The following is a 26136-nucleotide window of genomic DNA, read 5'->3' as shown; positions in this document are numbered from 1 at the left end:
GTGCAAAATTATTCAGCCCCCTTAAGTTAATACTTTGTAGCGCCACCTTTTGCTGCGATTACAGCTGTAAGTCGCTTGGGGTATTTCAGTCTCTCGATGTGCAAAACTGATAGAGACATATCTCTATCAGTTTTGCACATCGAGAGACTGACATTTTTTCCCATTCCTCCTTGCAAAACAGCTCGAGCTCAGTGAGGTTGGATGGAGAGCATTTGTGAACAGCAGTTTTCAGTTCTTTCCACAGATTCTCGATTGGATTCAGGTCTGGACTTTGACTTGGCCATTCTAACACCTGGATATGTTTGTTTATTTTTTAACCATTCCATTGTAGATTTTGCTTTATGTTTTGGATCATTGTCTTGTTGGAAGACAAATCTCCATCCCAGTCTCAGGTCTTTTGCAGACTCCATCAGGTTTTCTTCCAGAATGGTCCTGTATTTGGCTCCATCCATCTTCCCATCAATTTTAACCATCTTCCCTGTCCCTGCTGAAGAAAAGCAGGCCCAAACCATGATGCTGCCACCACCATGTTTGACAGTGGGGATGGTGTGTTCAGCTGTGTTGCTTTTACGCCAAACATAACGTTTTGCATTGTTGCCAAAACGTTCAATTTTGGTTTCATCTGACCAGAGCACCTTCTTCCACATGTTTGGTGTGTCTCCCAGGTGGCTTGCGGCAAACTTTAAACGACACTTTTTATGGATATCTTTAAGAAATGGCTTTCTTCTTGCCACTCTTCCATAAAGGCCAGATTTGTGCAATATACGACTGATTGTTGTCCTATGGACAGAGTCTCCCACCTCAGCTGTAGATCTCTGCAGTTCATCCAGAGTGATCATGGGCCTCTTGGCTGCATCTCTGATCAGTCTTCTCCTTGTATGAGCTGAAAGTTTAGAGGGACGGCCAGGTCTTGGTAGATTTGCAGTGGTCTGATACTCCTTCCATTTCAATATTATCGCTTGCACAGTGCTCCTTGGGATGTTTAAAGCTTGGGAAATATTTTTGTATCCAAATCCGGCTTTAAACTTCTTCACAACAGTATCTCGGACCTGCCTGGTGTGTTCCTTGTTCTTCATGATGCTCTCTGCGCTTTTAATGGACCTCTGAGACTATCACAGTGCAGGTGCATTCATACGGAGATTTGATTACACACAGGTGGATTGTATTTATCATCATTAGTCATTTAGGTCAACATTGGATCATTCAGAGATCCTCACTGAACTTCTGGAGAGAGTTTGCTGCACTGAAAGTAAAGGGGCTGAATAATTTTGCACGCCCAATTTTTCAGTTTTTGATTTGTTAAAAAAGTTTGAAATATCCAATAAATGTCGTTCCACTTCATGATTGTGTCCCACTTGTTGTTGATTCTTCACAAAAAAATACAGTTTTATATCTTTATGTTTGAAGCCTGAAATGTGGCAAAAGGTCGCAAAGTTCAAGGGGGCCGAATACTTTCGCAAGGCACTGTACATACATACATACATACAAACGGTATGCTACAGTTGTCACGACTTCCACCGAAGTTGGCTCCCCTGCCTGTTCGGGCGGTGCTCAGCGGTCGTCGTCACCGTCCTACTAGCCGCTACCGATCCCTTTTTCGTTTGTCTGTTGGTTTTGTCTTATTAATTTCACCTGTGTGTATTTTGGTTTAATTAGCTTCCCTATATGTAGTAGTTTGACCCGCCTTTGTTTTGTGCAGGATTGTCTTTTGTTACGTGTGTACATATTAGGTCGTAGTGTATTTTATTTTCTATACTGGACACCCTGTGGTTTTGGGTTGTCTGGTATAGTGTCCTGCGCCCTGTATTGTATTGGGCTTATCAGTTTGGTGTGCAATAGTAAAGCACTTTACTCCGTTACTCTCTCTCTGCGTCTGATTCCTGCACACACACCTAGTCCCGCGTGACAACAGTAGAAATGACAACACAATATACAGAAAATAAGGCACTTACTTTGATAGGAACGCACACATGTCCAAAGTTATTATTTGTACGGAAAACAACAAAGGCAATGCGAGTGCCAACCAGAAAATGTGCCACGGGGGGAAAGTATGTGCAAGACCGCGCAAATGTCTGCATACTTGATCTGCGGAAACATTGGGGAAGTGCTTGGGCTCTCCTCAAGAGTAGTCTGTCCGGCTCAGTAAAGCCTAAAACATATTGTCCGCAACAGTGAAATGGGCTACTTCTATGTGAATTAACGAGGAGACGGAGCACACCACAATTCAAACTGTTGTCAGGAAATAAAAACTTGTTCAAAAATTTGTTGAAACATAGCCTCTAGATAATTAGCAGGCAGCGCGGGTTAACTATCCTGTTGTGTAACAATCACATTTTGGAACAGTGAGTGCATTCTGACATCACGTGCATAAATCAACTCACGCTGGGGGCGACCATTAGAGATTTTTGGACAAATATGTCAATACTCAACCCTCCCCAATGTGTATTCTGGTCCAACAGGCTAAGCGCTACAAACCGTTCAAACATAATAGGTCCTCTTCTTACTACCGTGTTCCCCCCAGAGTATCTGAATGTGCATCCCAGATGGCATCCTATTCCCTATATAGCGCACTACTTTCCCCATCTATAGTGCACTATACAAGGAAACAGGGTGCCATTTGGGATGCATCCCAGATCCATAAGTTGCCCATTAGTCAGTTTGGTCCCTCGTTAAATGGTAATTGAGAGGCCCAAACAGAGGCTACTGTCATTCACATACGTTGGAATGCAGAGACACACACACAGACCCGGCTTTCTCCACAGAGATTCTTTAAATTCTCACCGAAATACAAAAATTCACTAGCAACCAATCAGTCGTAGCGAAAACAGGCCAATTTTGAAAGCTAGTGCCCTAATGACAAGAAAAGCAGTTGTGTTTCCTGTCATTCTATTCCCATAAATGGATTTCTCTGGGAAGGGGGTGGTGCTGGAGGAAATGTACTTTAGCACTGTGTCCATTATGGGGTGACTCTCTGGGTAGCTGCGTGGCGGCTTTCAAGTAGCACTACAGATACACTGCATTGTGGGGGTACTTTCATGACACATTGAAGGAACCTGTGAAGCAAGCGGATATAGTGTATGGTGGATACGTCAATTGCTCGAATATTGTGCATTTGGCTCAATGAAACACTTAAAAACCACAGGAGTTGCATTCATCATTCTACAGGTCAATGGAAAGTTGGTGTATAGTCAACAGTGTGTTTCAATTGGACCTCTATGTATTTACCTTATTGGTAAAGGAGTTCCGACCTATCGCAAGGACCAATTCATCTGGCCCCTAGTGAATGGAGGGCCTGGTCGACAGTGTGTTGAAAGCTGACAGCTTGCAGGAGGGGTGGCAGGGGAAAGTGAATGGCTGCTGAATCAATACTTGGTAGCAAAGTCCACATTCTATGTAGAGTGCTGTATGTGTATTGTAATAAACCCGGGGCTGTATCAATCACCTCAGAGTAGGACTGCTGATCTAGGATCAGGTCCCCGCTCCATCCACGTAATCTTATTAATTGTGATCTAAAAGACAAAACTGCTCTGGCCCTCAGGGATGGCAAGTTCGAATTCTATTTCAAAACCTAATTTGACCCACCCAAGACGGTGTATGCCGTTGTTCTGCATTTCAAAACACATTTTCTATGAGTATTATTCTAGTTTTAAAAGTGTGCATAGCCTGAAATTGTGAATCACATCAAATGGACACCTTGGTCTGGCACCAGCATGTGGATTCGTAAGTCTTCTAAAAGGAAAATCTCAGTGAAAATAGAATGGAACCCTTGAAAAGGTGTGCAGGCCTGTGTGTGCAGGCCTGTGTGTGCAGGCCTGTGTGCGCAGGCCTGTGTGCGCAGGCCTGTGTGTGCAGTATAATGCTCTGTCTGGGACTGGTACTGTACCTCACACCCAACTGTCCCATACGTCCCTTAGAGGCTTCAAAAGTCAACACAGGCTACAGCTGGCTCACAACAAAGCAGCACTCCTTACCCTTAACTGCACACCCAGAACTAACATCAACAACATGCATGAAAGTCTTTCATGGTTGAGGGTTGAAGAGAAATTGACTACCTCTCTTCTAGATTTTTTCTTCAAGAAGCATTTTGTGTGTTGAAAATGCCTAACCACTTGTATAATCTATTTGCATACACTTTGAACAGACATACATACCCCACCAGACACGCCACTATGGGTTTCTTCACGGTACGCAAAACAAAAACAGATTTAATGTGTCGCTCAGTTGTGTATAGAGCCATGTCATGGTGGAATGCTCTGCCACCAGAGATTACTCAGGCAAAAAGCAAGTTTAGCTTGAAAAAAAACAGATAAAAAAACATATTGTATCACTCTCCTATAATTGAACTGTGTATAAGAATATGAATATACAAATGTGTAAATAGTATATTTGTTGTGTCTTGGTGTCTTTCCAATATATACCTATTATCTTTTATATACAGTGAGCTCCAAAAGTATTGGGACAGTGACAAATGTTTTGTTGTTTTGGATCTGTACTCCAGCACTTTGGATTGGAAATGTTACAATGACTATGAGGTTAAAGTGCAAACAGCTTTAATTTTAGGGTATTTTATCCATATCAGTTGAACCGTTTAGAAATTACAGCACTTTTTGTACATGATCCACTAAAATGGGGGACTAAAAGTGTTAGGACAAATTCACTTACAGTGGGGAGAACAAGTATTTGATACACTGCTGATTTTGCAGGTTTTCCTACTTACAAAGCATGTAGAGGTCTGTAATTTTTATCATAGGTACACTTCAACTGTGAGAGGCGGAATCTAAAGCAAAAATCCAGAAAATCACATTGTATGATTTTTCAGTAATTAATTTGCATTTTATTGTATGACATAAGTATTTGATACATCAGAAAAGCAGAACTTAATATTTGGTACAGAAACCTTTGTTTGCAATTACAGAGATCATATGTTTCCTGTAGTTCTTGACCAGGTTTGCACACACTGCAGCAGGGATTTTGGCCCACTCCTCCATACAGACTTTCTCCAGATCCTTCAGGTTTCGGGGCAGTCAGTGGGCAATACGGACTTTCAGCTCCCTCCAAAGATTTTCTATTGGGTTCAGGTCTGGAGACTAGCTAGGCCACTCCAGGACCTTGAGATGCTTCTTACGAAGCCACTCCTTAGTTGCCTTGGCTGTGTGTTTCAGGTCGTTGTCATGCTGGAAGACCCAGCCACGACCCATCTTCAATGCTCTTACTGAGGGAAGGAGGTTGTTGGCCAACATCTCCAAAGAATGATGTTTCCACCTCCATGCTTCACGGTTGGGATGGTGTTCTTGGGGCTGTACTCATTCTTCTTCTTCCTCCAAACAAGGCGAGTGGAGTTTAGACCAAAAAGCTCTATTTTTGTCTCATCAGACCACATGACCTTCTCCCATTCCTCCTCTGGATCATCCAGATGGTCATTGGCAAACTTCAGACGGGCCTGGACATGTGCTGGCTTGAGCAGGGGAACCTTGCGTGCGCTGCAGGATTTTAATCCATGACGGCGTAGTGTGTTACTAATGGTTTTCTTTGAGACTGTGGTCCCAGCTCTCTTCAGGTCATTGACCAGGTCCTGCCATGTAGTTCTGGGCTGATCCCTCGCCTTCCTCATGATCATTGATGCCCCGCGACGTGAGATCTTGCATGGAGCCCCAGCCTGAGGGTGATTGACCATCATCTTGAACTTCTTCCATTTTCTAATAATTGCGCCAACAGTTGTTGCCTTCTCACCAAGCTGCTTGCCTATTGTCCTGTAGCCCATCCCAGCCTTGTGCAGGTCTACAATGTTATCCCTGATGTCCTTACACAGCTCTCTGGTCTTGTCCATTGTGGAGAGGTTGGAGTCTGTTTGATTGAGTGTGTGGACAGGTGTCTTTTTTACAGGTAACGAGTTCAAACAGGTGCAGTTAATACAGGTACTGAGTGGAGAACAGGAGGGCTTCTTAAAGAAAAACTAACTGGTCAGTGAGAGCCGGAATTCTTACTGGTTGGTAGGTGATCAAATACTTATGTCATGCAATAAAATGCAAATTAATTACTTAAAAATCATACAATGTGATCTTCTGGATTTTTAGATTCCGTCTCTCATAGTTGAAGTGTACCTATTATAAAAATTACAGACCTCTACATGCTTTGTAAGTAGGAAAACCTGCAAAATCGGCAGTGTATCAAATACTTGTTCTCCCCACTGTATATGTGTATTCAAGTAGTAAAAAGTATTTGATCCCATTTTCATAGCATGCAATGAATACATCAAACTTGAAACTACAAATTTGTTGGATGCATTTGCTGTTTGTTTTGGTTGTGTTTCAGATTATTTTAGTGCCCAGTAGAAATGAATGGTAAGTAATGTATTGTGTCATTTTGGAGCAACATTTATTGTAAATAAGAATAAATATGTTTCTAAACACTTTTACATGAATGTGGATGCAACCATGATTACAGATAAACCTGAAAGAATAATGAATAATGATGAGTGAGAAAGTTAGACGCACAAATATCATATCCCCAAAAAAGACTAACCTCCCATGTTATTGTAATGGTGAGAGTTTAGCGTGTCTTGGCGGTGTGACATTTGTGTGTCTGTAACGTTCTCACTCATCATTATTCACGATTCATTCAGGATTATGGGTAACCATGGTAGCATTAACATTAATGTAGAAATGTTTAGAAAAATATGCTATTCTTACTGACTTAGTGACTCCAAAATGACACTATCATTTCAAATCATTTCAAATTCAAAGTGCTGGAATAGAGAGCCAAAACAACAACTAAAAAATGTTGCTGTCCCAATACTTAGAGCTCACAAAAATATAAACACAACACGCAACAATTTCAACGATTTTACTGAGTTACGTAAAGAAATCAGTCAATTGAAAATAATTCATTAGGCCCAAATCGATGGATTTCACATGACTGGGAATAGAGATATGCATCTGTTGGTCACAGATGCCTTAAAAGAAAAGTCAGGGGGTGATCACAAAACCAGTATCTGCTGTGACCACCATTTGCCTCTTTGTCTCACATAGAGTTGTTCAGGCTGCTGAGTGTGGCCTGTGGAATGTTTACCCACTCCTTTTCAATGGCTGTGCGAAGTTGTTGGATATTGGTGGGAACTGGAACACGCTGTCATACACGTTGATCCAGAGCATCCCAAACATGCTCAATGGGTGACATGTCAGTTGAGTATTTAGGCCATGGAAGAACTGGGACATTTTAAGCTTCCATGAATTGTGTACAGATCCTTGCGATATGGGGCTGTGCATTATCATGTTGAAACTTGATGGCGGATGAACGGCACGACAATGGGCCTCAGTATCTCGTCACAGTATTTCTGTGCATTCAAATTGCCATCGATAAAATGCAATTCTGTTCATTGTCCGTACCTTACGCCTGCACATACCATAACCTCACCGCCACCATTGGGCACTTGGTTCACAAAGTTGACATCAGCAAACCACTCGCCCACACGACGCCATTCACGTGGTCTGCGGTTGTGAGGACGGAGGGACATACTGCCAAATTCTCTAAAACAACATTGGAGGCGGCTTATGGTACAGAGATTAACATAACATTCTCTGGCAACAGCTTTGGTGGACATTCCTGCAGTCAGCATGCCAATTGCATGCTCCCTCAAAACTCGAGACATCTTGTGGCATTGTGTTGTGTGACAAAACTGCACATTTTAGAGTTGCCTTATATTGTCCCCAGCACAAGGTGCACCTGTGTAATGATCATACTGTTTAATCAGCTTCTTGATATGCCACACCTGTCAGGTGGATGGATTATCTTGGCAAAGGAGAAATGCTCACTAATAGGAATGTAAACAAATGTGTGCACAACATTTGAGAAAAATATGCTTTTTGTGCGTATGGAACATTTCTGGGATCTTTTATTTCAGCTCATAAAACATGGTACCAACACTTTACATGTTGCTTTTATATTTTTGTTCAGTGTATATTTATGTTCAAGTTTTACAAATATATACAGTACCAGTGAAAAGTTTGGACACACCTACTCATTGCAAGGTTTTTCTTTATTTTTACTATTTTCTACATAATAGAAACGCATATGGAAAAAACGTATATGGAATCATGTATTAACCAAAAAAGTGTTTAACAAATCAAAACATATTTAATATATTTCATAAAGTAGCAACCCTTTGCCTTGATGACAGCTTTGCACACTCTTGGCATTCTCTGAACCAGCTTTATGAGGTAGTGACCTGGAATGCATTTCAGTTAACAGGTGTGCCTTGTTAAAAGTTAATTTGTGAAATGTCTTTCCTTCTTAATGCGTTTGAGCCAATCAGTTGTGTTGTGACAGGTAGGGGTGGTATACAGAAGATAACCCTATTATGTAAAAGACCCAGTCCATATTACGGCAAGAAGAGCTCAAATAAGCAAAGAGAAACGACAGTCCATAATTACTTTAAGACATGAAGGTCCGTCAATATGGAACATTTCAAGAACTTTGAAAGATTCTTCAAATGCAGTCGCAAAAACTGTCAAGCACTATGATGGAACTGGCTCTCATGAGGACCGCCACAGGAAACGAAGACCCAGAGTTACCTCTGCTGCAGAGGATATGTTCATTAGAGTTACCAGCCTCAGATTGCAGCCCAAATAAATGGTTCACAGAGTTCAAGTAACAGACACAACTCAACATCAACTGTTCAGAGGAGACTGTGTGAATCAGGCCTTCATGGTCGAATTGCTGAAACCACTACTAAAGGACACCAATAAGAAAAATAAACTTGCTTGGGCAAAGAAACACAAGCAATGGACATTAGACCGGTGGAAATCTGTCCTTTGGTCTGATGATTCCAAATTTGAGATTTTTGATTCCAACCTCCGTGTCTTTCAGAGACGCAGAGTAGGTGAACGAAGGATCTCTGCATGTGTGGTTCCCACCGTGAAGCATGAAGGAGGTTGTGTGATGGTGTGGAGGTGCTTTGCTGGTGACACTGTCAGTGATTTATTTAGAATTCAAGGCACACTTAACCAGCATGGCTACCACTGCATTCTGCAGCAATACACCATTCCATCTGGTTTGCGTTTAGTGGGACGATCATTTGTTTTTCAACAGGACAATGACCCAAAACACACTTCCAGGCTGTTTAAGGGCTTTTTGACCAAGAAGGAAAGTGATGGAGTGCAGCATCAGATGACCTGGCCTCCACAATCACCCGACCTCAACCCAATTGAGATGGTTTGGGATGAGTTGGACTGTAGAGTGAAGGAAAAGCAGCCAACAAGTGCTCAGCATATGTGGGAACTCCTTCAAGACTGTTGGAAAAGCATTCCTCGTGAAGCTATTTGAGAGAATGCCAAGAGTGTGCAACGCTGTCATCTAGGCAAAGTGTGGCTACATTGAAGAATCTCAAATAGAATATACATTTTGATTTGTTTAACACTTTGTTGGTTACTACATGAGTATGTGTTATTTCAAAGTTTTGATGTCTTCGCTATTATTCTAAAATGTCAAAAATATTAAAAATAAAGAAAAACCCTTGAATGACTAGGTGTGTCCAAACATTTGACTGGTACTGTATATTCTTATGTATTTGCATGTTTTATGAGGACCCCAGGAAGAGTAGCTGTTGCATGTGTAGAAGCTAAATGGGAATCCTAATAAACTAAACTAAACACAATTCCCTTTCGGATACTCAACTAAGTACGTTACACAAGTGTAAGCCTGTTTTGAGACCTTAACTTAACAGCAGGAGTGAACAGGGGAAAATCCTATTACTCTACCACTACAAAATCCTTGCCTTCTCTCAGAGGTACCTTTTTGGACCGTCTGCTAGTGACTGAAATGTAAATGCAATGAGTCAAACGGCTTAGCAAAATACACTTCCAAACGAGTCTTAAAATGTCATCATGATTATTTGATTAGAGCAATACCCGAGTCTGTACTATAATGTGGTAGAATGGTAAACGTGTTATTAGCCAATTCAATTTGGGCTAGCGACTGATATAGAGACGAGAGCGTGAGTATAGACAGTGATCGGGAGGCTGTCAGCGTGCGTTTGCAACAGTTTGCATCCACACATATTTCCGAGAGACTGCATTAGCCCAGAGGCTAAAGACCAGACAAAGTGAGCTTCAACAAATCATTAGACATCTCCCTAAAGTTAAAATAATCACAAAGTGTTCATTGTGAAGCTAAATCAAAGATTGTTGTGTGGTGCATTTTGCATTTGTGGTCATCAGACACGCGCACACTCACACACACACACCCATATGTATCATTCAGGGCCACAGAGGGCCACAGAGGACCCACGTCCCACTCAGTCAAGAGAGGGCAACAGATAACTGAAGTGGAAATATGTTAATTCTCACCGCTGCTGAGTTAAATCAGCTATTCTCACTGCTGCTGAGTTAAATCCGGTTATGGCTTTGTGTTGTTATGTGTATAACCTATGTGGAAAACACAAGACCATGACAACACAAATGTAAGGTCAACGACGATACTATAGCGATGGTTACACTTTTCCACCACACTCTGCACATTAACCTGGAGCCAAATCCATGTTACGGGTGCATCTAATAGTGCTGAGATAATCTGTAACAAGCATACAAACAGGTGGCTTTTCGATGGCACTTAAACCTCCAAATCCTAGATTAAGACTGACAACAGGTCTTCGCTGGATTGGGAGTACACCTTCATTGTAGTCCCAGGCTGACTCCTAGCTCTCCGCCCGCAGCACACTTTGTTCTCCATGAAAAAAACAACACGATGACACTCCAGCTTTCAGCTGTATTATTCACCACAAAACGTCTTTCTGACTGGGGATGAACAACAACAAATATCCGTATTAAATGATTGAAAAGCGTGAAAGCATAACGTCCGCAGATGGTGGCCCGATTTAACTCGGCTCTCCCGATTCGAGACGACGTAAATTTGTTTTAGTTTTTATACGATAAATAATGAACTTGGTTTGGGTATTAATAGTTTGACGCGAGGAGCGTCACGGGCTTTGCAGGGAACACGATACACAACGGAGAGCCATTGGGGAGACAGATGTGTGTTTAAAGTACCTTGCTACAGAACCAGTCTGACAGTCCAAGAGTTTTGAATGCCTACTACTGGTAGAAAATCAGGGCTAGAGTGAATACGGGCCCATAGCATTAGAATACGGTACTGCTTTCTACCAAGAAGAGGTGACTCACACACTTTCTTACAGGGGAGAGGAGACTCACAGGGAAACAAGCTCAGGTTCCAAACAGAGTTCCTCCTCATCCCCAGTCACAGGCTAAAACGTAGACGGAGAGGAGAGAGCGAGAGTAGATGATGGTGCAAATCCACTGATGGCGTATGCAAGCAGAATTAGAATAGCTCTTGGATGACTTGAGGGCAGTGGAGGAGGAGAGGGAGGGAGGGAGGTCAGGGAATGCTGGGGTAGCAATCAGAGAAGAGCCCTTAGCCCCTTAAACTGTTGTTCTCTCCCCTCCCAGAGCAGTTGTTGTCGGGTTGCAGGCACGTCAGCAGTGTTCCCTTGGCATGGCCAGCTGTCAGAATGCAAGCTAATCCTCCGAGGTATCCCCCCACCAAGCCAGAACATGGTATGACCCCCCCCCCCTGCTGCCCCCGCCTCCACCACACTGTCTGTCTGTCTGTCTGTCTGTCTGTCTGTCTGTCTCTCTGTGGGGCACGTTAAAGGTTTATTATGGGGCAAAAGGCTGGCACAGACACACATTTAGATTTGTTAGCATAGACATACAGTACAGACAGACAAACACACACACTCCCTCAAATACAACACAGATAGATCTACCGCCAAAAACACGCCCACGCCCACACACACACAAAACACTTAAATCCTGCCTGGTTTTGAGAGGTGTACAGTAAATATTAAAATGGTAAACCAATCTATCCTACACAAGGTAGCCACTGTACCATGTTGCCACGGACATTGCATAGGGAAAGGAAGGCCTTAGGCACTCATTTAGCCAATCGTAGCCTTTTCATTCACATAGGGCTAAAACCTGAAATCACCATCCACATCAGCAAAGTCTCAAGGGCTTGTTTCATCAAAATATTTCCCATGTCCCACAAGGAAAGTAGGGCTTTTGTGTATTGAGTAACACCTGTGTTCCCCTGTGCGTATAACTAGGCTCCGTCTTTGTTGTCGACTCTTTGACTGGAGCAACAGTCTTACAGCTGTTGGGATTTCTATCAAATTAAAGTTAATCATATTAACAAATCTCCTCTCCGGCCCTCATGGACTTGGCGAGATGTGAGGAATGTCATAGATGGACTTGCGTCTCAAATGGCACCCTATTACCTGGGTAGTGCACTACTTTTGACCAGGGCCCATAGGGAACAGAGTGCCATTTGGGACTCCTCCTTGGAAGAAAGGCATTCTTAAGCACTTTGTTTGCTGGCATTTATGCCACGATGTTGATGATAACGGGCTGAACTGGTCTTTACCTCTGAACTGCACTGAACAGTGTACAGCATCTCTGCTCAAATCGGTCTCTCTCTCTCCGATTCAACCCATCCCTAAATCCGTCACGCTGCTCTCTTTCGCTCCATCCGTTCACTGAAGGCTTCTCTTGTGTAAGTCAAAAAATAAGAAACGTCTATTTTGAAGGTATTTTGAAATTGTATTGAAAGATTTAGTATAGATATGAAGATGGGGAAATAGAGGAGATGCATACAGCAGAGAAAGTGAGAGGCAGAACGGGGGATCCAACCGCTTCTTCCAGGGGCATTTGTGGTCCGGGGACTGCAACACTACCACTTCACTTGGCTTCTCTATCGAGGTTCTAGATATGTAGTAGTATTAAGCAGTTCATTAGTCAAGCGTGGTTTACTAACACTCACAGCTGGTCCCTAGGCAACCACCATATATTAGCCAACCATGAATATATTCAATTCTCATGTGTGTGTGTGTGTGTGTGTGTGTGTGTGTGTGTGTGTTTTTAAAAAAAATTTTTTACATGATTTATACCCCCCAAAACCTTTTCTGTTAGTTATGGAGTAACATAAATTACCATATGTCAAAGTTCATTTACCACCACCTATTCACCATTAACCATAGATGGTTATTGATATGTAAGAATGCTGTTCATCGCTTACAGATCAGCATTTAACACCATAGTATCCTCCAAACTTGTCATTAAGCTCGGCCCCGCCCTGTGCAACTGGGTCCTGGACTTTGACGGGCCGCCCCCAGGGGGTGAGGGTAGGAAACAAGATCTCCATCCCGCTGATCCTCAACACTGGGGCCCCACAAGGGTGAGTTCTCAGCCCTCTCCTGTACTCCCTGTTCACCCATGACTGCGTGGCCATGGACGCCTCCAACTCAATCATCAAGTTTGCAGACGACACTACAGTGGTAGGCTTGATTACCAACAGCGATGAGATGGCCTACAGGGAGGAAGTGAGGACCCTCAGAGTGTGGTGTCAGGAAAATAACCTCACACTCAACGTCAACAAAACAAAGGAGATGATCGTGGACTTCAGGAAACATCAGAGGGAGCATCCCCCTATCCACATCGACGGGACAGTAGTGGAGAAGGTGTAAAGTTTTAAGTTCCTCAGCGTACACATCACGGACAAAATGAAATGGTCTACCCACACAGACAGTGTGGTGAAGAATGCCCAACAGCGTCTCTTCAACCTCAAGAATCTGAAGAAATGTGGCTTGTCACCGAAAACACTCACAAACTTTTACAGATGCACAATCGAGAGCATCCTGTCAGGCTGTATCACCGCCTGGTACGGCAACTGCTCCTACCACAACCGTAAGGCTCTCCAGAGGGTAGTGAGGTCTACACAGCGCATCACCGGGGGCAAACTACCTGCCCTCCGGACACCTACACCACCCGATGTCACAGGAAGGCAAAAAAAGATAATCAAGGACAACAACCACCCGAGCCACTGCCTGTTCACCCCGCTACCATCCAGAAGGCGAGGTCAGTACAGGTCCCACAATGCTGGGACCGAGAGACTGAAAAACAGCTTCTATCTCAAGGCCGTCAGACTGTTAAACAGCCACCACTAACATTGAGTGGCTGCTGCCAACACACTGACTCAACTCCAGCCACTTTATTAATAAAACATTGGATGTAATAAATGTATCACTAGTCACTTTTTTTATTTATTTATTTCACCTTTATTTAACCAGGTAGGCAAGTTGAGAACAAGTTCTCATTTACAATTGCGACCTGGCCAAGATAAAGCAAAGCAGTTCGACACATACAACGACACAGAGTTACACATGGAGTAAAACAAACATACAGTCAATAATACAGTATAAACAAGTCTATATACGATGTGAGCAAATGAGGTGAGATAAGGGAGGTATAGGCAAAAAGGCCATGGTGGCAAAGTAAATACAATATAGCAAGTAAAACACTGGAATGGTAGATTTGCAATGGGAGAATGTGCAAAGTAGAAATAAAACTAATGGGGTGCAAAGGAGCAAAATAAATAAATAAATAAAATACAGTAGGGAAAGAGGTAGTTGTTTGGGCTAAATTATAGGTGGGCTATGTACAGGTGCAGTAATCTGTGAGCTGCTCTGACAGTTGGTGCTTAAAGCTAGTGAGGGAGATAAGTGTTTCCAGTTTCAGAGATTTTTGTAGTTCGTTCCAGTCATTGGCAGCAGAGAACTGGAAGGAGAGGCGGCCAAAGAAATAATTGGTTTTGGGGGTGACTAGAGAGATATACCTGCTGGAGCGTGTGCTACAGGTGGGAGATGCAATGGTGACCAGCGAGCTGAGATAAGGGGGGACTTTACCTAGCAGGGTCTTGTAGATGACATGGAGCCAGTGGGTTTGGCGACGAGTATGAAGCGAGGGCCAGCCAACGAGAGCGTACAGGTCGCAATGGTGGGTAGTATATGGGGCTTTGGTGACAAAACGGATTGCACTGTGATAGACTGCATCCAATTTGTTGAGTAGGGTATTGGAGGCTATTTTGTAAATGACATCGCCAAAGTCGAGGATTGGTAGGATGGTCAGTTTTACAAGGGTATGTTTGGCAGCATGAGTGAAGGATGCTTTGTTGTGAAATAGGAAGCCAATTCTAGATTTAACTTTGGATTGGAGATGTTTGATATGGGTCTGGAAGGAGAGTTTACAGTCTAACCAGACACCTAAGTATTTGTAGTTGTCCACGTATTCTAAGTCAGAGCCGTCCAGAGTAGTAATGTTGGACAGGCGGGTAGGTACAGGTAGCGATCGGTTGAAGAGCATGCATTTAGTTTTACTGGTATTTAAGAGCAATTGGAGGCCACGGAAGGAGAGTTGTATGGCATTGAAGCTTGCCTGGAGGGTTGATAACACAGTGTCCAAAGAAGGGCCAGAAGTATACAGAATGGTGTCGTCTGCGTAGAGGTGGATCAGAGACTAACCAGCAGCAAGAGCGACCTCATTGATGTATACAGAGAAGAGAGTCGGTCCAAGAATTGAACCCTGTGGCACCCCCATAGAGACTGCCAGAGGTCCGGACTTTAAACAATGCCACTTTATATAATGTTTACATACCCTACATGACTAATCTCATATGTATATACTGTAATCTATACCATCTACTGCATCTTGCCAACGCCGCAAGGCCATCACCCATCCATAATGTACATATTCTTATTCATTCCTTTACACTTGTGTGTATAAGGTAGTTGTTGTGAAATTGTTAGATTACTTGTTAGATATTACTGCACGGTCGGAACTAGAAGCACAAGCATTTCTCTACACTCACATTAACATCTGCTAACCATGTGCATGTGACCAATAAAATGTTATTTTATTTGATAGTGTCTATTGAGTAGATAGTACAACAGTAAACCACTTGAAGGGACAGTTCAGCTATTTTACATATTTAGATGTCTGTTTCCTTATCTTGAAAGCAGTCACTTCTTGTCCGTAGACTGCTTTCCAAGGTAATTAAATATCTAAATATGTAAAATCTAATAATAATAATATTATGAATTACTAGTCACGATACAGTGAGCAGTGTATGAAACAACCTGAAGCGTCACAATAATTTATTCCCTAAGCTTTTCCTTATACACGCCAGAGCTGTTTGCCTACCTAATCTCAAAGATATATCTGTTCTGTGTTTGTTTTACAGTCAGTTTAGTACCAGGGGTGCACAGGGCAGTGCTCAGGGCAGTGTGGAGCTCTTCTGTTTCTCTGTGCATCCCAAATGGCCCCCTATTTCCCATGTAGTGCACTACTTTAGGGCTCTAGTCAAAAGTAGGGAATAGGGTGCGGTTTGGGACACAAGCTCTGTCTAATCCTGGTCCATTTATCATACTCTCCCTCCATTCTACCCTTGTCTTTCCCCACTGACAAACTGGTTGAATCAACATTGTTCCACGTCATTTCAACCCCAAAAACTCTGTGATGACGTTGAATCAACGTGGAAGACTGATCGGATTTGAAAAAAGTAATCGACATGGCACGGTGACATTTTTCGAAGCTGCACGGGTTCTGTGGGGGTTCTGCACGGGTTCTGCAAACAGGAGAGCGAGGTGTACACATGGAGTGACACTTGACCAGTGAGAACAAATTAACACCCAAAACTACTACTGGTGCATATTCACATGGCATCCAAATGTTCAGTTGGGAGTGAATAAAGAGAACTATCTCATAGGATAGGATACAGTGGCAAGCAAGCATAAGGGAGGGGCATTTTCCTCTAGCAAACCTACAGGCAATGTGAGTACAAGTAGCGTTTTAAATAAACAGGAGATCTGATACTGCAGCTAGCGATTGCATTACGTGTACCGCGTGAATACCAAACGTCCTCCTCACTGATATTGTCAGAGGAAGGTTACAGCATATTATCATTTCACTCGTTTGCACACAGAACAGGTGAGGAAAATGTCACCCTGGGACCTTAAAAAAAAAAAAAAAAAACTTTCCCACTACTTCAAAATTCGACCCTTGATGTCTTGTCTCCCTCTCTTTCTTGCTTTCTCTCCCTCTTTCTCTCTTTCCCCTTGCGTGTCAGTCAGCATGGTAGGCCAACGGCCGATGACGTTTGATTTAGTAAATAACAATAGTCCCCCAAAAACATCCTGCTCCTTCCCCAGATGTTCCTAAATGGTTGTATTTTACATAGACTATTTGTCAGAATATTGAAATCATAAACAGAATCATATTTAGAGCCTTTTTACCATTTGATTTCACACCAATTCCCCAACCTAACCCGCCAAGACAATGCGCTGTAGGACGACGGTACCCAGCCCGGTGCTAACGTGTTGCTCTCTGCTCACCGAATGAATGACAAATGGAGGAATGGGCGATAATTGTGCACATTGCTTCACAATTGAATTTCAGTTAGGCCTAACTGAATGATAAGGAGGGTGAAGAAGTTTATTTAATTTCGAACAACAATAATGTAATGATGAGTTTGTGTTACGCCTATTTATCAGCGTTGGCGCTCATGTTGATCATTTGATCGTTTGACCGTGCCTTCCGGGTTGTTACCATTCTCTTTTGCATTTTACTTTGTAAAAAGAATATGTTACGGGACTGTTTGATGTATTATAACTATTACTTATCACATTTATTGTAAGGGAAACGAAAACAGGCTATGTGGTGCACTAGGCCTTTTAGAATAATGCCAAACATACTCTTGATTCTATCCAAGTTGATGAGTGCGGGGAAACAAATGAAACCAGTCAGCCTGCGCAACAGGTCCTTCAAAACTCCACCTAACCTATGCCAAAACTAATTTCACACATCGGAGTAAAATCACAATAGTCTGCGTGACATATTATTGTCAAATTGTACATGAAGAGATGGACGCAGCTTGTAATTGACAGACGCAGGGAAAGGAGCATCACTTTATCAAATCCTCCTTCAGTCACATGCAGGTAAAACGTTTTCATTCAATAACTCAAAGGTTCAAGAGGTTGTGCAGCTCTTTTTCCAACTTCCACCTGTTCCAGGAATATCTGCAGTGTCCATGAGTTCAACACATGACCACTCGTGCTGCAGCATTTCTCTGGCTACTAAGCAGAGACTAGTAACATAATAGTAACATAATACACTTGCGATATGCTATTCTGTTTTCTTTTAAATATAGAGTGCCAGTCAAAAGTTGACACACCTACTGATTCCAGGGTTTTTCTTTATTTGTACCTTTATTTGTACCATTTCTACGTTGTAGAATAATAGTGAAACCATCAAAACTATGAAATAACACATATGGAATCATGTAGTAACCAAAAAAAGTGTTACAAAAATACATCTAAATATATTTTCTTTAATTAGATTCTTCAAAGCAGCCACCCTTTGCCTTGATGATAGTTTTGCACACTCTTGGCATTCTCTCAACCAGCATCTCAACATGGTTGAAGAAAACACTACTAAAGGACACCAATAAGAAGAAGAGACTGGGCCCAAGAAACACGAGCAATGGACATTAGACCGGTGGAAATCTGTCCTTTGGTCTGATTAGTCCAAATTTTAGATTTTTGGTTCCAACCACCATGTCTTTGTGAGACGCAGAGTAGGTGAACGGATGACCTCCAAAGTGTGTGGTGCCCACCGTGAAGCACGGAGGAGGAAGTGTGATTGTGTGAGGTGCTTTGGCCGGTGATACTGTCAGTGATTTATTTAGAATTCAAGGCACACTTAACCAGCATGGTTACCACAGAATTCTGCATCTGGTTTGCGCTTAGTGGGACTATCATTTGTTTTTCAACAGGACCATGACCCAAAACACACTTCCAGGTTGTATAATGGCAATTTGACCAAGAAGGAGAGTGATGGAGTGCTGCTGATAATCAGATGACCTGGCCTTCACAATCACCCGACCTCAACCCAATTGAGATTGCTTGGGATGAGTTGGACCGCAGAGTGAAGGAAAATCCGCCAACAAGTGCTCAGCATATGTGGGAACTCCTTCAAGACTGTTGGGAAAGCCTTCCTCATGAAGCTGTGAATGCCAACACTGCCTTGATGACAGCTTTGAACAAAGTGGCTACTTTGAAGAATCTAAATATATTTAGATTTTTTTTTACCCTTTTTTGGTTACTACATGATTCCATATGTGTTATTTCATAGTTTTGATGTATTCACTATTATTCAACAACGAGTAGGTGTTTCCAAACCTTTGACTGGTACTTTATTTTCTAATTTCCACAATGTTTCTTTAGACCTGCCAAAACAAATTGATAAAATACTTCTTTGTGATGGACTTGAATGAGTGGTTTTTAGTTATTATTTACAGCACAGAGTAACATAAACTAATGAAAATGCTATTAAGTTATTTTGGAAAAGTTTTTTTTTTGTATTTTAAATGTTACCTAAGACCTTTACAAAAACAACCAAATTATTATTCTTCTGATAGCATATATGAAATTTATTAGACTGCTAGAATGTTGGTGTACACTGAAAGTGTACAAAATTGTCTTTAGGCGTACGTTTTTCACTCGGAATTTGTAGAATTGTACAAAACATAGAGTCAAGTATATCTAAGCAACTATTGTTATATTTTTACATGGATATATTCCCATGTTGATGCACTATTTATCATGCGTTGGTGCTTATGTTTGCGTACCTTGCTGGTTGATATGCAACTGATGCAGTATGCTAAAGGAGACGCCCGGAAACGTTCTCAACATTCTGTAGCGGGTACTTATAGGCTCAAAGGCCAGGCGGTTCTAATGTTAAGACCATATTAGTCCGCAGGTCAGGTGAACTTTGAGCCTATAAGATTACTTACCGATTACGGGGGTTAAGTTCAAGTTCTTAGGTCTATATTTAGTTGGTGGAAATGCCATAGTGAAGAAGAGAGGGGTAAAAGACGAGAAAGAGAGCCTATTTGCCTTGTCAACCTTCCTGTTCTTAATCTACTCTGATCCAGTTGGAGAATAAATGAATTAGATCACTCTTAGTTACACACACACACACACACACACACACACACACACAAACACAAACACACACACACACACACAGTCCTCCCTAGTTTAATTGAACAGACAGGGCGCAAAGGCCCCCAAAGCAACATCTAGGCTCTCTGACATCAACAGAACCATCATGCAATGGTAGGTGAAACCTGCGCTAACCGAATGGAAAGAGCATTTCACCAAAACAAATACAATCTCCTGCCTTGGCGTTTTTTCACTGCCTTGGTACAGATCACATAATGTACATAGTGTATTCTGAAGAAGAGGGACACAGATTAAATGCATCCACTTCAGTATGGCGAGAGTCTGAGTCTCCCCTTGGGGAGTTATGTGTACTGTGACGTATATCACTGTGCATCTGAAGACATCTGAGAGGATGAGAGAGGGGCGAGGCAAGGAAGGATTTTCGAAGGATGTCAGCCATCACTGAGGATAGGAATGATGATAATGAAGATCATGAAGATGATGATGACAATGATGACGATAAAGACGACGATGATGACAATGGGGATGACAATTAAGACGATGATGACGACAATGGTGATGACGATAAAGACGACGATGATGACAATGGTGATGATGATGACAATGATGATGACAATGGTGATGACAATGGTGATGACAAGGATGATGACGATTAAGAAGATAATGATGATGACAATAGTGATGACGATTAAGACGATGATGGTGATGACAATGGTGATGAAGATAAGGACGATGATGACAATTTGCTCCTATCCATTGGCATGGCAGTGAGCACAACAACATACTTTGTGCCACGGACACCCATGGTACAGTAAGCAGGACGACCTTACTCCGTTCTCCAACTCTCCGCTCCAGTCATACTCTCACCCTCCCCCTCCACCTCCTTTTTGTTATATATCTCTCCCTCTATCACCCCATCTCTCACTGCATGACCTCATGGAAGGAGGATCGCCCTAAAGCCACAGTGGTTTTTGAACAGACAAAAGTACTAATCTAGGGGAAGCTGCCGTCGCTTGTGGTTTGGAGGACGAGAGGGGGAAAAAGTGACTAAGCCGCGCGGCTCCTTTCTTCTCTCCAGTCCTTCATAAACGGAGGGATAAAATAGAAGGAGATAATATTTAGAACAGGCCTAATTTCAATGGTAATATAAGTGAAAGCGGGATAGAGCTGGTGGTTTTGTGAAGAGGCTGTGGGATGAGGCTGGTGGATTCTCTCACTGGCTCTGAGCCGCTTGCTGATCCAGCCTAAGTTAGGAACCACATCCCGGGCCCAACCTATAGCCTCTCCATCTGCAACCAATGTGCGCATTCAAAACAGAACCATATGGACCTCGGGCGGGATAGTAACACGGTCTCGCACACACACACACTCCCTCTTGAGCTAGCGCAGACATCTGATACTCATTCACACTGCCGGCTAAATGGGTCCCTCATCACCACAGACTTGCAAGGCATTTCAATTGAAATATGTTTTTATTTGTGTGGCCTCTACTTAAAAAGAGCCTATAACATAACCTCCAAGTCAAACCGATGCAAAATGATAACTGAACTGAACTTCCACCCTGACCAGCATTGCGGAAGACTTGTCGAGTCTTGTTACCAAGTTTGCATTTGACAAAATACCAATGAAAAAAATCCTGATGAAGGCTAATGACCGAAATGCGCTGGCTTTACTTTGAACAATAAAATAAGCGCTTTCATCAACTTCTACTGTGCACCAAGAGTTGCTGAAATGTCTCTTCATTCAGTCGGCAACTCAATTGACGCCCCTCGGTTGGATAGCGAAGTCGCGGCAGTGTTCCCTTCCCTTTGACAAAATGGAAAGACAAAGTAGAAGGATGCGGAGGGCACTCAGTAGAACACAGTACGGTTAGTTCGGATAGTTCGGTTTTAAGGGTGCCCCACCGGAGAGTATGGTGAAGGCGCCTTTAGAAGCTGATCTTGGGACATTTTTGAGTTTTCCACCAACTAATGGCTAAGATTGGGGGAGGGGAAGCTAATCCTAGATCTGTACCCAGGGGAAACTTCACCCTAGAGCAAGCCAAGCCAGCAAACTCAGAGGCCTCATTAACTTGTTAGCTCATTAGCTTACCACAAATCCATCCAAAAGGGCGCTGACTTGCCAGGTCAGTTCTCTCTGACTGTTGAAATGACTGTCATTATTAACAACTGAGAAACCAGGAGGGATATAGGCTGTGTCCCAAGTGGTACCCTATTCCCTATAGAATGCACTACTTTTGACTATGGCCCATAGGGCTCAGGTGAGGTCAAAAGTAGTGCACTATATAGGGAATGGGGAATAGCAATGGGGATAGCAATAATAGTTAGTTACAACTGTTCGGCCATTTGTCTCTCTTAAAAGAACACTATGGCCGCACACTAAATGGCACTCTATTCCCTATATGGCACAATACTTTTGACCTGGCCCATTGGGCTCTGGTCAAAAGTAGTGCAGTATGTAGGGAATAGGGTCCAATTTGAGATGCAGCCCAGGAGGGATACAGTTCTTTCAAGACAGACAAATTGCCAAACAAACAGTTGTAAGGAGTTTCCTTGTGTCCTTCCTAAAAAACAGATGAATTGCTGTCAAGATTAAATGAACTCTGATTTGCCATGAATGCACAAATAACACAAATAACGGCATGAGTGGAAAAAAATGTTATATTTAATAAGGATGGACTAAAGGGTATTTCATATCTGTAACCAGTGCATTGCCAAGACCCATGGAGTAGGGACACAGGAGCATGATCTGACTTTGCAAGAAAGGAGGCCGTATATGTACCAACCTTCTCAGAGTAGGATGTCCATGTTATCCTATTCATTGAGATTTAAAAGCTTCCGTGGGACAACGTAATGGCAAGTTATTACCTATGGGGGGGGGGCGCCATTCTATGATTCAATGATTACATAACCCAAATGTGTACTCCATCTGTAAATGCGGAAAAAAATGTTGGTTAATCTCTGGTTGGTTTATCTCTGGTAGAGATAATGGATGGGCTGGACATGCCAAGAGATGAGTTCGGATTGGTCTGCCATGTAGCTTGCTTCTGTCTACAACATGAACTGCATGTGTATGTGTGGATAATCCTGTCTATGGATGTTTTTTTAAGATATCACGAAGAACCTAACATGTTTTGCTACTGCTCTCAACATTGCTGCCCTGAAGTTAATAGTGCTACGGACAAAGCTCAGTGGGAAAATGTTGCGATGGACATGTTGCGATGGACTACTTTCTGGAGAGTGATCGTGCCATGCTGACTCTCTCTGACTCTGAAAAGGAATCAGACAATGAGGATATCCCTGATTTAGTTAAAAACATTTTTCATTGAACCAGACATTGTAGAGTCTTCTGATGACAATGGTGGGGAAGAAATGGTGTCATCACGGAAGAAGTTGACCAAGTTTTGAAATCAGTGGAATGCCCGGTGGAAGCAGAGAGATGATTGCCAAATGTGTAGAGTCCAAAAAGAGAACACAGAAAGAAGGCTGTTGTATAAAACACCTGTCTCCAGATTACATCTTCAAACTAAGGGCAACCATGGCACCCATGACAGAGGGAGAAGCATTCAACCATGTATATGGGTAAGAGTCTAGCTACATTTTCAGATATTATACGTTTCTAATTTTGTCAGAAAGTCGTTTTCATTTCAAGTTAAAGCGTACTGTTAGGTAGCTAGCTAATGTTAGCCGGCTGGCTCGCTAGCTAACGTTACGTGTATGATCTGTGTAGGAGCTCTAGGGGACGACAAGCCTAGTGGAATTCCAAGTTGAATGACCGTTCAAATACATTTTTCCCAGTCAGAGTTTGTTTTATTCCCAAATTCCCAATTGTTTTGAACGCAGCATTAGTGTTGGGGATTATGGTTCATTGTTTAGCTAGCTAGCTACAAGTAAAACAAAAGACTTCATTATGCAAGTAACCATTTCACTTTACTGTTTACACCTTCTGTAAATTAAGATTTTATTTGATATAGTGTGTGTTTACTTACCAGAGTGGGTAATGTGAAACACAAACATGACCTGCACCAAAGTCAGATCAGGATATAGGCCAAGGACTAGATAAACGTTTATTTTTACAATTACTTTTTTCTACTACTTTCACCACTTTTAGTCTTGAAAACGTTGGTTGTTTCCTACACTGTGAATCCTTAAAGAGGTGGGTGGGGCTACGGCTTAAGAGGGTGTGAACGATGCTGAATGGGTGTAGACAAAGAAGAGCTCTCCAGGAGGTGCACCAAAACATTCACAGGCCATTTTCTCAAAAGTGGAGTTACAAGTTTATCAACTTTCAAAGCAGAATTACTTTCTTGTTGTTCCTCAACTGCAGTGTATGATATTCCATTTTCTAGCTCGGAGTCTCTACCTTTAGCCACTGTAAAAAACACACTTTCAAATTTAGCTACATAAGACTGAATCGAGCTGGTCGGTCAGGAAGAAACCGTGAACTGATGTCTGTCATGACAGGATTCATACATTGTAATTGTATTATGAGCGTTCATTTTTGTCCTCTTTCCGCCGTGTAATTCAATTGGAAAGGCAAGTGGCATCTTAAAAAGAGAATAATTTAATTTCAAGTTTCCCTCTAAACCTGATAAAATTAGGATTTGGAGACGATTTATGCATTTAAAACTGAAGTGGTCTTGTTTCCGCCATGCCTCGGCTCTGTACTTCAAACAACATCAAATGTGGAGACAGTGAGATCTAGGATAGGTCTGTATCGGTTAATGGTTCTTTCAGACAACCATCCTGGGCCTGTGCATTTCCAAATGTGGCAAAATCCAAAATGAATGGAAGAGATAAGCACCCTGTTTTTTTGCTTATGTTTTCCATTCATTTTGTTTGAAGCTGCATCTCATTAACCAATGGGCTGGGATGGGAACTCATCTTGACATTAGACTACGATGGAGGTTTGAAAACATCTGACAAACTTTGATTTTAGAGTGTACTATTCCTTTAACTGTCATTCATAACGGCCCTTCAAGACTTTCTCCAGGTGTAGACAATCTCAAAGGCCTCTCAGCCAAATTGAAAGAAATAGAGTTGCCTTTAACTTTACTCAAGTGATTTCAACAATTGAGTTAAGTAGTATGGCTAGGGGTACAACATGAAGTGCACACCTCGTTAACAACAAAGCCTTTGAAATGGAGCTCCCTGCCCTAGCCAACAAAGTAGACATGTATTAGCCCATCACCAAACAGTAAATCAGTAATGCCTGCCCAAGTTGTGGGCCAATGGGGATCAGGTACCTGATGACCTACTGTATACTGTAAACTCCCTCCCCCTCTGACATGAAGACAACTATTATAACAACTATAATTACTTTAAACGTGCGATTAACCATTTGGCACTTTTCTTTAACTTTTCCCATCTTCACATTTCATATGTTTCTCCTATCCCCCTGGCAAAACCATTTAAATCTATATGACTTCAGTATTGCCGCTCTTAATTTGGGCTAGTGTTAACTACAACGACATTTGACTCTTTATTGCGAACAGAGATAGAAGTCCATTAAAGGGCTGTAACATAGTGCTAAAAGGCTCCTGGGGTGCTGCCTGCCTGTGTGTCTTTAAAAAGAGGCCTTTCTACATCATACTGAATGCTCCTATTGAGTGAATACAGAGAAACACACTGACCAGAGTAGTGGTCTACAGCCGCATGAGGGAAGCTATCAAAGGAACCCTGTATGTGAACGATGAAGGCAAACTAACTGACACCCAAAAAGTCAGGTACAGTTTGTTCAGATAAGCAAAAAAGGTGTGATTGAGCCGACACTCAAAAAGATGTCGCATAAAGCTTACTTCATTTTCATATTATTAGTATTATTATTATTATTTTCACTGCATCAGGGATAGCGCACAGAAGACGTTTCAGCTTTGCAGTCTCATTCAGTGTGTAGGTACAACTCTTTTTCATTCAGAACAGCATTGGTAGGGAACACAGGTGAGCAACCGATTAGCAGCAGGTGCTTCTAATCAGGGTTGTCACTCATCTGCCAATCAGGGATGTTGCTTCTCTGGTCTACCTGCGTACAAGTTACAACCACATCTGATTTGAACAATATGTTTGATAGATATCTTGATCGTTTCTAGGTAAATAAAGATGGATTCCGGAAGGCATCATTTAAAGACCAGTCTGATGATAGTATATGCCAGCGCTTTTTCACAATAGACTTGATGATATAAATAGCTATCATTGAAAGTAAGTATATCGTTATTGTTGGGCTTCGTGGAGTAATCGATGGCTTCTGTTCAAGCTTTTAATTAGTTTTTA

At 42.2% G+C, this 26136-nt stretch overlaps 1 protein-coding gene across 4 annotated transcripts in view; it reads right to left on the bottom strand.

The window, feature by feature from the left end:
* LOC110492317 (transcription factor SOX-6) overlaps positions 1-26136 on the bottom strand; it is a 158698-nt gene that overhangs the window by 93332 nt on the left and 39230 nt on the right. The window lies entirely within an intron of this gene.

The sequence above is a fragment of the Oncorhynchus mykiss genome, chromosome 2 (assembly GCF_013265735.2).
Source record: "Oncorhynchus mykiss isolate Arlee chromosome 2, USDA_OmykA_1.1, whole genome shotgun sequence".
Lineage (NCBI taxonomy): Eukaryota > Metazoa > Chordata > Actinopteri > Salmoniformes > Salmonidae > Oncorhynchus > Oncorhynchus mykiss.
The sequence above is the reverse complement of the archived record's forward strand: the minus strand, read 5'-3'. Positions and strand labels throughout refer to the sequence as shown.